This window comes from Canis lupus, chromosome 29 (genome assembly GCF_011100685.1).
Source record: "Canis lupus familiaris isolate Mischka breed German Shepherd chromosome 29, alternate assembly UU_Cfam_GSD_1.0, whole genome shotgun sequence".
Classification (NCBI taxonomy): Eukaryota; Metazoa; Chordata; class Mammalia; order Carnivora; family Canidae; genus Canis; species Canis lupus.
The window spans coordinates 24,748,149-24,764,782 of NC_049250.1; the positions used below are offsets into that span (position 1 = coordinate 24,748,149).

At 32.9% G+C, this 16,634-nt stretch overlaps 1 long non-coding RNA gene across 1 annotated transcript; it reads left to right on the forward strand.

The window, feature by feature from the left end:
- Window positions 1-10,478: 10,478 nt before the first annotated feature.
- Window positions 10,479-15,820, forward strand: LOC119866680. The gene is made up of 3 exons (XR_005380885.1): window positions 10,479-10,609; window positions 10,886-10,962; window positions 14,988-15,820. It is a non-coding gene; the product is annotated as an uncharacterized LOC119866680 (long non-coding RNA).
- The last annotated feature ends 814 nt before the right edge of the window (window positions 15,821-16,634 follow it).

Sequence of the window (16,634 nt, forward strand, 5' to 3'; positions counted from 1 at the left end):
TACCTTTTCAAGTGTTCTGCTAGGAACCTCTGTCACACAAATAGAAGCAAGAACTTTATTATCATCACTATAGCAACTGCAGGGAAATTTATTTCAAAACAGTCGGCTACCTCAAAATTTTTTCAGGATGGAGAGGAGAGCAGATGATATGTAACATTTTAATTCATTTTAAAAATTGTTCAGTGATCTAAAGCAGTGCAGTGTCTCTTACAAAGGCAAGATAGTCTAGTTTCTTTATAATTTGTTTTTGTTTAAGCAATACAGGTGATACATGTATCTGTGTACATGCATAAGTTAATTTGAATTTTCTTCATGGATTAATTTTCAGGATCTTTTTTACAATTTTAAAAGCGGCTTATAAAACTTTCTTATAAAAGAGTTTTATATAGATCATTCAAAATTTGAGTATGTCACTAAAGAATACGTTCTCTGGGAATTCTTGTATTTAAATTAAAAACATACACAATATTAATGTATGTGGGCAATAAAGTAATGTATTAATAATACTATCTTCTTTGTCTTGTATAAGAATCATCACAATCCCAAGGCTGGCTTATACAGTATGTTATGCTCTCAAATTTCTGTGCAAGAAAATGCTCTTGTTCTTACTACCATATCTTTTCATTTCTCTAAACTTTTTCATGAACATGCATAGTTCAAAGTTGCTGACAATCTGCATTTAAAATAAGATGATCATAGAGTAGGGGCTGCCTGGGCAATTTTTAACCTTTATGTCTTCGCTGGAGCCAGAGTTCTGAGAACTTCGTTTATAATGGCCTTTTAAAAATGCCTTTCTGGACTGATAGGACTTACTTTTTAAGTACTCCTCTCGTACTTTAAGTGAAAAAGACATGACAAGATTTCAAGATTTCCTGAAATGCATTGTTATGCATGAATTATGCACATTCCTAGGCTGGCTTGACTGCTGCCTTTGGGCTTTCCTTATCAAGCTTCCTACTCGTGACTGAGGAAACAAGTCCTCTGCAAAATATAGGGGGACTGGGTGCTTTATGAGACAGATTATGATATGCATCCATTCTCCAAGCTTTCATAATCTCTGTGTGAATTCTACTCATGGAATTAAATCTTGTAAGTGTGCAAAATTATACTTGAAAGAACAATAAAAAAGATAAGAATATGCTTGTAGTAAACCATTAAAATGATGCATGGATTATTTTTGAAAGAGCTTATTGGTACTTTAAAATCTAAAGTTGATTTTCCATGTTCATTACCTTCTTTTATTGTAGAATCAATTGAATGAAACATCTGGTATATATGCATGTATATATACACTATATATAGATATAGGTACAGACACATTTATGACATCACAGTATAAATTCAATATTAAGTTTATCTATTTAAAAATAATGATTATATATTTGGTAACAATATGTTTTTAAAGCCTTACCTCAAAAAATATGATTAAGTCAATTAATTCTATAACTAAGTATGGGAGAATTTCACTGTGGCTTCACTGGAGTCTTTTATCACAAAATCAGTTTTCAATAAAGTTCTCAATACTATGCTATATACAATTTCCATCAATATTCTTTGGAACTAAATATTAAGGTAAGAGGTAAATATGTGACTAATAATATCTAGAAATATCAAACAGTATTTTCCCACTCAGAGCATCTTTTTTCTTTGAGGGAGTGTTACTTCTCCCAATTATTAAGAATGTTGGGATGGTATTAGGTGTTTGATAATTATGTTATTTACATGACTCAATGAAAGTGGTTTTCCTATGATGGAAATAAATGCAGTTTGTATGTAGAAAATATCTCAACTTTTAAACATACAAACATTTAACATAGGTGTTTATTTCAAACTGTAGGCATTTCTTCATTAAAATATATATTTTTTAAACTGATTAAGAATACTTTTTTGTTGTTGTTGTTTAAAAGTTAAAATTTTGGCGGCTGCCAGTAGATGGCATTCTGGTTTCTGTAAGAGATGTTTATTTAGGGATGGGCTCTTTTCTTTGGAAAGAGGAAAAAGAAACTGACAATAGGATTCTGATTGAAAAGGTTATTAGGCCTTCTTGAGAAAACTGTAGCTATTCTAAAAACAATTAAGTCTCAAACCATGTTTCTTTTATTAAGTTAGTGTAGCCAATCTCCATCAGTTTGTTAACTCTCTAAGTTGTGATTTAGATAAATTTAATGTAATTTTATTGAATGAAAATTTAATGTAAAATATAATGGTTATGCTGATTTTAAGTAAACTAGTGAAAATGGTGTTTTAGCTTCATTCAGAGCACTATAATCAATGATTTAACTTAAGCCAACTGTATTTTATTGCCTACTGACCCAATTCATACATATTAGCCTCAGTTAATCATAAATGACCAGATGATCCAATTTTCTTTTTGTAAAAAATTATCAATCTTGAATTAACTTCTTCTAAATAGTGAACATAACCTAATATAGTCTCCTGCATATAGTAGATGATTATTAGGTGTTTGTTCAATAGATAAATAAGAAAATACACTTAAAACTCACTAAGATATTATTGCTCAATTTATTTGTAAAATTACATAAATTGAAGGTCCTCAAAAACCTCTTTATAAGAAAATCAAATATCTAACATGGACTATGGGTCACTATTCTTTCCAAGGAAGATCTTCCATAATTCTTACATGACTTAGAAGATAATTGAACTTATGCTTATATAGGGAGCTTCTCTGTACAACATCATCCTCAGCAGTTATATGATTTATTTTAGTTCTTGGTAAGTGAGGAATAAGCCCCATGAGCACTAAAAATATAAGAAATTATGTATTTCTAATGTGTTTAGAAATACTTAAAAACCAACATATATAAAGCCATTAAGATAACCTTTTTGCACACTATGACAAAAGAATAAAAAATAATTTTTTAAACAAAGTAAGAAGTGCAAAAAAGATCAGGATAGATGATCATTCAAAATAGCAACCATTTTCCAAATACTGTTTTCTTCTTTAAATTTACAGATAAATAATATAATAATTGCAAAAGGCATCTTTTTATCCAAACAGTACTCCTTAGAAACATGTAATGAAGTATTTTGATATACTGAGCAATTGAAAGTGAATTAAAGGCTATTTTTTAAAATTTAGACTTTTTATTAATTCTGAATTTTTTTCTTGTATTGCTTTAATAAAGTAAGCTCTAGTTTGATAACACTGTAATAAAGCATAAATGATATTCCATGTTAGAAGGAAAAACTCATTCATCCCATTTAATACTTAGAATTTCTGATGCTGGCTATAGAGTTTCCAAAGCTATTGATTTTTCTAAATCACTATTAGATACTTCCACTACAGAAAGTTGAGAAGCATGGACATTTCCGGCTGTCTGTACAATTCAAAATGGCAGATACCTTGCTATTATAAGTAAGGATCTATATAGAACATGATTATTTTAATCCATATAATGTCAGCAAGTTTATCTATTCTTGATGGCCTTGCTTAAAAGCCACTTCCTCCAAAAACTCCCTAATACCTTCAGTATTATATACCTCAATCTCAATTCTCATAGCATTTTATGCCAATTTGTGATATAGTTCTATTTTGTGAAAATGTTTGCACTCTTTTCATGTATGTGTTTTCTTTATCTATTCAATAAATTCTTGAGAGGAATTTTCATTACTGATTTTCTCACAATGCCTTTTATGTACTGGGCCCTCAAATATTATCAAATACGCAATAAAAACTCCTGCAATAAATATAATAATTATTTTTTGAATTAAGAATGTAAAATCAACAAATATGAATAAAATGAATAAAAAAGTGCCGAAATAAGGGATATGATGGCTTGCATGGGAATGAAGATTATACTTATTTCCTGGGGAATAGAATATTATAAATGGTGAATTCAGGCTAATGTTTTGTTTTAGGGGGCTCATCAGTGTTATTTTCCCAGTGGGTTAGTTTCATTCTAGATCAGAATCTCAACGATGAATGCTCATGTAGGTATTCTGGGGGCTTGAAAAATCAATACCAGTTCCTGTGTTCCAACCTTAGAATTTCTAATTTGATATGTTTCACTTTGGCCCTTCCCTCTAGATTATTTAAAACTGCTCCCTATATGATTAAAATATTTAGCTGAGGTAGAGAGCCACTGGTAGAAAAGTATACCAGACCAAAATAACGACTGGTTATGATCCCATGGATTCTTCCTCTAAATAGAGAGCTAGTTGAAGAAGATTTTTCAATATAATTATGCACCCAAGACAATCTTTACTATGAACAAGTATGTAATTTGCTATTTAAAAAATCATTCACACACTTCACAAGACATGTTTGAACTGTGAGATAGTCTCTGGAGGAAATATTGCTTGAAATAGATATTTCCTCATACAGAGGGATTCATATAGGGTTTAGCAAACTAAGGACTTGATTTAAAATTCCAATTCTATTATGGGGTCAAGCTTGTAATCTTAGGCAAGAACACATTTCCTCATTCATAAAGAAAGGGTTATCATCCTTTTTCATGGGATTGTTATGAGGTTTATGTTACAGGGAATTGTTTGTCAAGTGATTAGTGTGCAAGTAGGCCTTTTGTAAATTCTATTATAGTTAGCTCATCAGATTTTTAGCACTATAATCATTCCTGCCTTGGGTTCCTATGCCCGGGTCTTACTATCCTCTTAATTATTGTGGTTCTTATTTAAATTTTACATCTCATCTTCAAAAATTCTTCCTTGAAAATGTCTTGAATTATTTTCCAATGTAAATTATAATCATCCAATCTGTTACCTTCCCTCATCACCTCTCTTTTAAGATCGCTGGTGGTACATTGCAAAAGTGATTCAGTTCCCTGACCTTGATGTATCTGCTTGCTTTGCAACAGAAATTTGTTCCAGGGGTGGAACAAAGGATACTTCTCTATGACCAATACTTTGAGTTTTGTTGAATCTTTGACTTGCTTTGATGAATATCATCTGTGGCAGGTATCTGTGTCAGTGCCAGCCAAGGCCTTTAGAACTCTGGGAGCTTCTGATTGCTCTCTAGACATTCTTTCATTGCTGGGAGAGAGAGCCGGCACACATGGGCAGTGAAGAACCAACATGGACAGTAGAAAGTAAATACTGAGTGCACTTAGAAACTCCTTGAATTATGGATGCACTTCTCAAATTGTTAAAACATGAGAGAAAAAAGCCCAAAAAACTAATAGAAAAGAGGGCAAATATATGAACAGATAATTCATAGATTTTTAAGTCTGTATTATCATTTTAAGTCCATGAAAGGATGTTCACCCTCACTTATAAATTAGAGAAATGGGAATTGAAACTATACTTTCAAACCATTTCTCATTTATCACATTGATGAGAATTAAAAAGTACGACAACACATTCCCTTGGTGAGGCTGTATGGGAAGAGATACTCTCATTTACAGCTGTGAGGAAAGCAAATTGGTAAACCATTTTAAAAGAAAAATAAAAAAATATGTTTAACAAAACTATTTAAACACTCACATTTTAGCAAAGTAATTTTACTTCCAGTAGTTTATCCTGAAGATACATCTCTGAAAATATGGAATGGATATTCCATATGGTTATTCACTGTATGGCTTGGTTTGAAAATATTGGAAAGCAAACAAAATGCTCATATAAAACCAAGTAATTGATTGAATTATGCGAATACTATTACATTGAAAAAAATTACAAAGAACTTATAACCTATATGGAGTGATTTCTGGGATATACAGTTAAATGAGGAAGGAAAAAGCAAAATAGTATCTTCAATATGTTAGCTTTCCATAAAAGATTATGAAGAAGCTGATTCCTACCAAATACTAAGCATACTAGAAACCTCTGTAATTAAAACATAAGGTACTGGGACATAGTGAGACAAACCTATCAGTGGAATAGAATACAAAGTTCAAAACTCAAACAGATACACATGGAAATTAAGTAAACGATAAAATTGTCCTCTCATAGATATAATTTTTAATAAATTGCTCTGGGACATAGATTGTGCTCATTCATCCAAAAAGAAACACAAGCAAGATAAGCAACATGATTGAGATTGGTGCCCCACAGGAAGAAGTGGGAGTAGGGTAGAGAAGATGGAGGGAAGGGCATTGAGTGAAAGAGATGGGAAATGACACTTTTCTGAGTGTAAATTTGATAAAGTTCTGATTTTTAGAACCATATGTTTCACATAGTTAAGAAATAGATCTATAATATCAGCAAAAATTGGAGGACTTGAAAGAAAAAATATGGAATATCAACCGAAACAAGTAAGCCGAAGTGTATTTCAAGTAAATATTACTTACTCCATAAAGATGAGAAGATGGTACTCAGGAAAAATGGACTTAAATAATTTTGGAATAGCGTGTTGACTATATAACTGAAGACTGAAGACAAATCAAATTGTAAATGTACTCCAATCCGTAAGTATTTATCACCATAGTTTGTGTTAGCAATTCTGAAACCAGAATTGTTAGCAATTCTGAAATACCCTGTGTTACGTTCAGGACTGAGCAAATTAGTAAATAGATTTGGATAGTAAGAAACAGGCTGGTCTCTGTTGGGAAAGGAAGTTAGCACTAAGAAAAGGGGGAAGATGAGAATGAGCTCTTTGTTTTTGGAATATTAGTATGAACTGGTGACTTTTAAGAGATAGATACATATAAAAATAAGATTAAAATATATCTTAAAGCCCTAATTAAGTTTGGTGCTACAAGTAATGATTTTAGAATTCACATGCACATTTATAATATTTGTGAGAAAGCTCTCCTAGAATCTCATCAAGCAGGAAAATAAACTAGTATCACGGGGGTGGGTAATCACTTACTCTTGTTTGAAAAGACACCTACTGGGTTCAGAGTATCAGATGAAAGCTAGTTTTTTCAGATGTGTTCACTAGCGCATTGCTGCCAACACTGTGATACATGGATTTGCAGCATCACAACTAAAGCAGAATCATGGGTCCCATCTCAGATCTTCTAAATCAGAACCTCTATTCTAACAAGGTCCCTAGGCAGTTCATGTGCACTTTAAAGATTATGAGGCATTGCTCCAGTAGCAATGAAGGTCAAGAATCCACAGAAATGGTTTTGTAGACTTAAACATCATTGATCATCTTTTACCTATTAGTCATAAACCTTATATGTTCAGTCATAGGTGGACAACCTGAAAACAACTGGATTAATCACATTTAGAAAGTCAACAGCATTTTATTAGCAGCCATAGCAATTTTCTAAAATCATAATATACTAATGAACAAAAACTGTCTTTGCTTCTTCAAAATCAGCAAATACACTACCCTCTGATCTCCTGTCTGCATGACATAGCTATTTGTGAATCCAAATTTGAACTATGATAAAATGTTTTGAAAAATATAGTCTGATAAAAATAATGTGATGCATCTTCTTTGAAAAGATTCTTCATTTGATATTAATACCATCATCTTTGTTTTTGTTTTTGCTAAGAGGAAGTACATATATTTGGACAAATCATATAAACCAATTTAAGGATTTTGACAAGAAATAGAGAGCTCCTGAGATCTATTGACATTGGTGGTAAAGGTTAGGTTGGAGTGTAGCTGTTGATTCTAAACTAGAGCACCATTCCTCTCATTATCCATCTGAAGATGTGGTCTCATATTGACCAGCTGGTAATTGAGTCTGAGAAGGCTTAAATTAGTTATTTCATATAACAACCTATGTTGAAAGCCCCTGCTACCAACTGTTTTCCTTGTGACCAGCTCTTCAAAGCAATAAACCAATTAGTTGAGTCTAGAGGGAGGGCTACAGTTCAGTCTTTTAACCATGAATTGGTGACACGCTTATTCTCATATTTGAATTATACAGTTGGTTAATACAGAATCAAATTGCCCCTCATGAGAAGTGTTGTTTTTTAAGTGTTAGTATTTTTGAAATCATACATGTATTTCTGATTATTTGGTAAGGCTTATGTCCAGGAGTTAATTTCTAAAGGGAATTTGCCAAAGATATTTACTGCCTACTCTCCTCTTTTGCCAGTCTTATTGAAATCATTACTTTTCATTGTGTAATTTTGCAAATTCAAGATTAAATAACCTCTTTCAATACCTTAATTTCTACTTGAAAATTGGTGTCCTGGACTTTTATATCTAGAACTCAATTTTGCTTTTTTGAATCTCCAGACATCTACCCTCCAACCCTCTATGAGTAAAAAGAGAACACAAACATTCATTCTGTCATTTGATTTTCATAGATTTACATGAGCCTATCTGGTTGTGGAAGAGGTTATCAAAGGCCTTTTCTACCAAACGCTGCTTGCAGCTAACCTATGCAAAATTCCATTAGAGCCTTGGAAAGTAGAAAAAAGAAAAACCATAATAATTTCAAGTGAAATCTTTTCCAAGATATTTTAGTGCTTGAGGAAAAGGACATTTGTTATAGGTAGACTTAAAAAAATACTAAATTTTTCAAGTTAGTAGCAAATATGTTGTAGCTCAAATGGCTGAAATTTTTTTTTAGGTCTTAATTATTCATCAAGTCTCAGTAGTGCTATCATTTTGCCTAGGTATTTGTTTCTTAGACCAAATTAATTAAGAAAAAGGACCATAAACCATGGTAGATGAAATGCAGGTTTTCTGGTATATGAAATACTTCAAGCTCTGTACTTTTTTGCTTTACATTTTAAGGTCTTACACTCCTCATCATGTATTAAGCCTATAGACTGTTGACCTAACATTTAGGGCTTTCTTGTAATGAGAATTTTGAGTCATTTAATATGGACATATTTACAGATATGAATAAAGTAAAGCAAATAAGCATTTCTCACTTAAAAGACTGAAAAGAGAACATACCTGCTTAGAATAGCAGAGGCAAAGGACATGGAAGACAAGGTAAGGTCTTTTGATTCAATCAGTTCGCCACTTAAATCCTGGCGTCAGAATATCTATGCTAAGCAACTTGGTACGTTACCAACCTTTCTGATCCTCAGATTTATTGTCAATACAATGTGGAAATTACCAGATGTAATATTAAACATTTAGCTATCACTTTTGAAGAATTTGAACTTATGGATGCAGGAAGCCAGTAACTCTTTAAGTCATTCTTGACCTTGGGCTGGAACCAATGTTAACCTTTTAGTTGCTACAACAGACTGTGGTGTGGGAATCTTGGGAAGGTACCTGGGGGTCAGAAGCAGTGGGAATAGTTGGGGAGAAAAGTTTTGGAACTATAGCTATTAACTAACCAGTAACAAATTAAAAATACATATATATTTAATTGGTGCATAAGACAGTAATGCCACTTTTGTTTAGTGTGATGATCACATGGGGGTAATGCATATATAAAATGGTTCATAAAAGTGAATTGATAAATTTGTGGTAAAAATAAAATGTCAAATAAAATGGAAAACAGAGGGAAATGAAAGAAAGTTCATATTTAGTAGAAAATTGCAGCCAGAATAACATTAAGACAAAATTTCTACATGTTTTAGAGTTTAATTTGCTCATAAGTGAAAAAAATCAATGGTAATATTCAAATATAAAGACTCTTAAGAACTGTGAAAGGTTTGAGATTTTTGTCCCACTTGAAAGCTAACAAATTAAACTGCCATGGTTTTAGGGAGGCTGATGGTAGACATGTGATCACTGGGTCAAAGCACAAAGACATTATTACTCATGGTCCTGCAAGCAGCAGGAGCATCAGCACATTTGTTTCAGTATCCCTTGTCCTGAAGTCACACTAAGCAATGTCAATGGGCCCAGATTAAAGCCTGCATGCACAGTGGGCTGGATTACAAAAGAATTCTGAATTTCGACCAGAAAAATATTTTTTTTAAAGAATTTTATTTATTCATGAATGAGAGAGAGAGAGAGAGTAGAGAGAGAGAAAGCACAAGCAGGGGGAACAGCAGAGGGAGAAGGAGAAGCAGCCACCCCCCCCCCCCCCCACTGAGTAGGAGCCTGAGGTAGGGCTCCATCCCAGGACCCCAGGACCCTGTGATCATGACCTGAGCCGGACGCAGATACTTAACTAACTGAGCCACCCAGGTGCCCCCAAACAAATCTTTAAAAATGAGTAGGAAACTTGTGGGCACTTCCCTGTGGAGGCAGACACTATCTCCACCTTCAAAAAATGTTCGTTATACAAAATCCTTGAAAAGATAGCCTGGAATAAAAGATAATCAGTTCCCCTGTTGACATGACGTGTAGAAACAGAGACTCAGGAAGAATTGATTCCCCCCAAAACTGGAAATTTTCTTTCATTTTTATTTGTCTGAAGTATTTTAGATATGTTACAAAGTGATTCAAGGAAAGTGTAAAATCAAGTACATTGTTAAAGTTTTCATTTTATAAACATTTTAGACTTGCAGAAAGAGTATGAGGGTAAAATAGAGATTTCTCATAGTCCCCATACTGGGTTTCCCCTATTATTACCATCATTCAACATGATGGTTCGTTTGTTACAATTAATGAGGCAATATGGATATGGTACTATTAACAAAAGCCTATACTTAATTCAGATTCCTTGATTTCTAACAAAGTCTCTTTTTGTTTTAAGATTCCGTTCAGGATACCACATTGCATTTAGTCCTCATGTCTCCTTAAGCAGCTCTTGCCTGTGATAGTTTTCCCTACTCTCCTTGTTTTTGATGACCTTGACAGTTTTGAGGAGTATTGGTAAGGTATTTTGCTGAATGTTCTTCCATTGAGATTTGTTTGATATTTTCCTCATAATTAGACGAAAGTTACATGTTCTTGGAAGGGAGACCACAGAAGTAAAGTGTCATTTTTATCACTTCAGTGTACCCACTATTATCATATCAAGGAACACATTGTCAATCTGACTTAGCACTGAGGATATTAATCTTGATCGCGAGCTGAGATATTGTTTGTCAGGTTTCTCCATTATAAGGTTACTATTTTTTTTTTCTTTTTCATATCATTCTTTGGAAGGAAATCACTATGCCCAGCCCACACTTATGGAGTGAGGAGTCATGCTCCATCTCCTTTACAGAAGAATGTGTACATAGGTAAATTATTTAGAATTCTGTATATGAGATTTGCCTATTCTCCCTCATTTATTTGTTTAGTCACTTGTTTATATTATGTACTCAGAGATTTATTTTATATTTAGAGTTATAATCCAATACAGTTTTGTTTATTTTTTTGCTTCAGTTTTGGCCATTGATAACTCTTCCAGTTGGCTCCTGTGTCCCTTTGACACATTTCCACCATTATGTGTGTGTAAGTGTGTTTACACTTCCTTATTTTCTGACACTACCAGTGCTCTAGGCTCATCTTGTATATTTCCCATTCCATTCTAGAGTTTCTTCAAGGAGCTCTGTTTTGTTTTCCATTGGAGAATAGTAATAAAAATAGTATCTGAGTACTACGTGTGTTCATAATGAGATGTACTATTATGATTTAGAGTTAGTTGCTTCTAACTATTCTGATTTGACAGTTCAAGGAAACACATGTGTGTATACCAACCCCTGTATATTCACATACCAGTGCGTATGTTACACATAATTTCTGTATGTAACCATCTGCATGCATATTAAGCAAAATGAGTTCATACTGATGATTACAACTCTAATCCATGGATCATTCTAGCCTCCTATAGCATCTGCTTATATGTAACCTTCCAATCCAACAGTGAATAATTTGACTCCCATCATTAACCTTACGTTTACTTATTGTTCAGTTTGATATATATAACAGTGATAGTGAACACATATTGTTGTGGGAAATAACTTTATCAATTAAGAGTACCGTGTTTAGTACAGTTGCCTTTACCTTTAATCATACAGTCTCTAATGAATTCCAAATTTACTTTGGCCAACACTTTCCCCCTACCCCCACCTTATCCTTTTCCGTGAGCTTTTTTTCACATATTTGTGATACAGTTATTTTGTTTGTCACATTCTTATTCCATACTAGGAGCTCCAGATATCCAAAATGATATTTATTTAAACTTGCATACATTAAGATTCATTCTTTGTGCTGAAAAGTTCTATGGTTTTTGACAAATTCATAGTGTCATGTATTTGCCATTACAGTATTATAAAAAAAAAATAGTTTCACCATCATAAAAAACCATTTGCATTTTACCTATTTAACCTTTTCTCTCTCCCCTAAACTCCTAATAACCGCTGATCTTTTTACCATGTGCATAGTTTTGCTTTCTGCAGAATATCATATGTTACAGAGACTTCATACACTGGCTTCTTTTGCTTAGCAATGAGTACTTAAGATTCACTCGTGTCTTTTTGTGGTATGATAGGTCACTTCATTTTATCACTAAATGATAAATTGCCAAACTTTCAAAGTAAATATACCATTTTTAATTTCCGCTAGTAATGAACAAGATCCGGTTGTTCTACCATTCATTTTCACTATCATTTCTTTAAATTTTAGCAACCCTTATATGAGATTTTAAGAGAATTATTTGTTATTAATTATGTCATTTATTATTTCATGGAACCAGATTTTGGTTGTGTTGATTTTCTTTTTGTTGTTACTGTTTTGTTTTCAATATCACTGATTTATGCTCTAATTTTTATTATTTTCTTCTTCTTGTTTTAGGCTTAAATGGCTCTTTTTTTTTTCACTAGTTTCTTAATGATGAAGGTTAAGATATTGGTTTTTAGATCTTTCTTTTTTTCTTCTATATACACTTAATACCATAAAATTCTGTCAAAACCTCGTTTTTACTACACTGCACGTAATTTGACATGTTATAGTTTCATTTACATTGAAAAATTTGAATTTCTCTTGGAACTTGTTACTTGGCTCATGTGTTATTTAGAAGTATGTGGATTACTCTGCAAATATTTGGGGATTTCCAAGCTTTCATTCTATTATTAATATCTAGATTAATTTCATTATGATATGAGAACATATTTTGTATGATTTTTATTCTTATACTTTTCTTTTTTTAAAAGATTTTATTTATTTATACATGAGAGACACAGAGACAGAGAGAGCCAGAGACACAGTCAGAGGGAGAAGCAGGCTCCATGCAGGGAGCCGGATATGAAGGCGGTGCTAAACCGCTAAAGCCACCTGGGCTGAAGGCGGTGCTAAACCGCTGAGCCACCTGGGCTGCCCATTCTTATACATTTCTTTAGGTGAATTTTATTACCCCAAATGTAGTCTATCTTGGTGAAAATGCTTCATGTAAGCCTGAGAAGAATGTATATTTTTTGTTGTTGAATGGAGTATTATGTCAATGTCTCTTCCTTTATTTATGTAGATCTGAGATTTGGCCTATATCATTTTACTTCTGCTTGAAGAGTTCCTTTTAACGTTTTGCAAGGACAACTGGTGGTAATGAATTTTCTCAGTTTTTGGTTGTCAGAGAAAAGTTTTCTTCATTTTTTAGTATGATTTTTCTAGGTATATAATTGTAGGCTTTTTTTTCTTTGAATAGTTTAAATATTTCGGTCCATTGTTTTGTTGCCTGCATAGTTTCTGGCAACAAATGTACTGTAATTCTTATTTTTATTACTTTATGAAGTAGTTTTCTTTCCCTCTGGATTCTTTTTTTTTTTTTTTTAAGATTGTATTTATTTATTCATAGAGACAGAGAGAGAGAGGCAGAGACACAGGCAGAGGGAGAAGCAGGCTCCATGCAGAGAGCCTGACGTGGGACTCGATCCAGGGTCTCCAGGATCATGCCCTGGGCTGCAGGCGGCGCTAAACCGCTGCGCCACCGGGGCTGCCTCCTCTGGATTCTTTTAAGATTTTCTTTTGTCTTTGTTTTTCTGCAGTTTATTTTTTATTTATTTTTGTATTTTTATTTTATTTTTTGTTTTTCTGCAGTTTAAATACTTAATATCTTGTGCAGTATTCGTGATATTTATCCTACTAGATTATCTCTAAGCTTCCTGGATTTGTGCTTTTGTGTCTACCATTAATTTTGGAAAGTTCTCTGTCATTATTACTTCAAATATTTCTTTAGCTCCATTCTTATTTCTTCTGATAACATGTATGTTACATCATTTGAAATTGTTCTTCAGTTCTTGAATATTCTGTTCACTATTCTTATTTTTTCCCATTATATTTCAATTTATGAAGTTTTCATGACCTGCATTCACTTATTGATTTTTCATTTGTGTCTAATCTGTGGGCATATTTCATTCTTGCTGCAGCATTTTTTATTTTAAGCATTTCCTTTTCTTAGAATTTCCATCTTTTTGCTTTCATTGCCAATTTATTCTTATGTATTTTCTACTTTTTTTTTTAGACACTTCAGCACATTAATCAGTTAATTTAAACTCTGACAATTTTGTCATCTGTGTCATGTCTGAGTCTGGTTATGATAGTGTTTTGTTTCCTTAGACTGTTTTTTTTTTTTCCCCTCTGTTTGTTTCCTTCTTTTTTCTTTTCTTTTCTTTTTTATTCTTTTCTTTTCTTTTCTTTTTTCTTTTTTCTTTTCTTTTCTTTTCTTTTCTTTTCTTTTCTTTTCTTTCTTTTTTTTCTTTCCTTCCTTTTTTGTATTTGGCATGACTTGCAATTTTTTGTTGAAAGATGGATATTTTGTATCAGGTATTAGGAACTGATTTTAATAAACTGTTAGTGTGAGGATTTATTTCCATCTGCTTATGAGTTGAACTGTGTTTAATATTTACTGTAGCTATAAGTGCAAAAGTTCTAGTGTCCTTTCCATCTCCTCTCTTATCTTTTCTGAGTACTCTTCTTCAGAGAGTTTGCACTTGGATCTCTTTATACGTAATCCATTATTATCATACCTTGTTTATGTGGTGGTTATATGTGGAAGAGGAGAAGTTTTATATAAAATTCTGATTAAATCATAATCATTTGTGGTCTTTTGTCTTTGCACTGTGACCTATAGAAGCGTTTCTCTATTGTTGTAGCTTTGTAGCTCCCTCAGATCATGGAGGAAGCAAGAGGGGGATAGAGCTGAAAAAATGATATTTCTCCAGGTAGGATAAACTCTGGCAAAGGCTTTTATTCTAGGTGTAGGCATTTATTATGTGGAATGTACTGACCATATTTTGGAATGATTATTTTTCACCTTCCTCTGCCACAGCCACAAGAACACCTGTCTTCGATCTTCAGATGGAATCCCTTGTTCCTAAATGGTATGGTACCTGGGTGATGAAACCCCCCAAAGTGTGTGTTGGGGGGTTAGGAGTCCAAGACTACAGCCCCAAGTATCTCACTTTGATGCTACTCTATGTTCCAGCAATTTATCAAAATTTCCAGTTAAGTACTCCTAGTAACTTGTTTCTAGTGGGTACTTCCACTCTAGATAAGCATATCTAGATAAGCACTCAACTTGTCCATCTCTCTAGGTTGGGTGGTGGTTTGCCCTACAATGTTAGTTCTCTGGTGGGTGTCAGAAAAGTTGTTGATTTTCAGTTAGTTCAACTTTTTTCTTATTGTAAGGACAGAGTGACAACTCCTAAGCTTTTTTACATGTCAGAGTTAAAACCAGAAGTAAAGCATTTTATTTTTCAGGCATAAGTACAAGTGAAACATTAGGTCACCGTTAGCAAATTGCGATAGTATATGATATATTGATGGCTGGGGGAAGTGACAAAATGAGGATCATCATCATCGTCATCATCATCAAAACTCTGCAAAGGAAGGAACTATAATATGACTCTTTTCTAAATTATCATGAAATGATGAGTTGGGGAAAATAAGTTAGAATAGCTCTATTTGTGTCATCTCATCTTTTCTCAAATAAGAAGCCCTCACCTCCTGTAAAGGAAGACTTCTGAAAAGAAATGTCAATCAATACCTGCATAAAAGCAGTTCCTCCAGCCAAAGGAATTTTATAAAAGCATTTGTATATTTTCTATGAATGTAAAAATTATTCTCCTTCTTGAATGTACAGTTTTGTAAAGAATAAAAGTGAAAAGGTCTAAGTGAATCTTAAGAGAGAAATTGTGAGCTTGGCATACTGGTTTTAATAATTGAGTTGAGATATGCTTTTCCAATACAGTCAAATTTAAGTTTCTCAAAATTTGGCTCTCATTTTTGATCTTGCTGTGAATATTCTTTTTTATTTTTATCACCTGAATCCTTGTGTCTAACAATTTGCTATTGCTACCATCTTTTTTTTTTTTTTTGCACATAATACTTATTTTATTTTATTTATTTATTTTTTTTATTTTTATTTTATTTATTTATTTTTTTTAATTTATTTTTTATTGGTGTTCAATTTACTAACATACAGAATAACCCCCAGTGCCCGTCACCCATTCACTCCCACCCCCCGCCCTCCTCCCCTTCCACCACCCCTAGTTCGTTTCCCAGAGTTAGCAGTCTTTACGTTCTGTCTCCCTTTCTGATATTTCCTACCATCTTTAATCACTTTTTGTCAACGCTTATGTTTGTAATAATTTTTCCCCAACTAATCCTAATGTTCTTGTATTTTTTGAAGAATATCCAACTTTCTTCTTGAACTTTCAATTCAGTGTATTACCTGACATACTTCATAAACTAAAGGTGTAAGACATCATTATGTAAGAATTCTTTGGGGTCTCTGCCTATTATTGAATATTCAATTAAAAAGCTAAGCAACAACGTATAATAAGAATTATATACTGTGACTAAGGGGGATTTGTTCCAAATATACAAGGTTGGTTCAGCATTTGATAATCAATCAATATAATCCAACGTAACAAGGCTAAAAAAGAAAAATCATATAATCATATCAATTGATAAG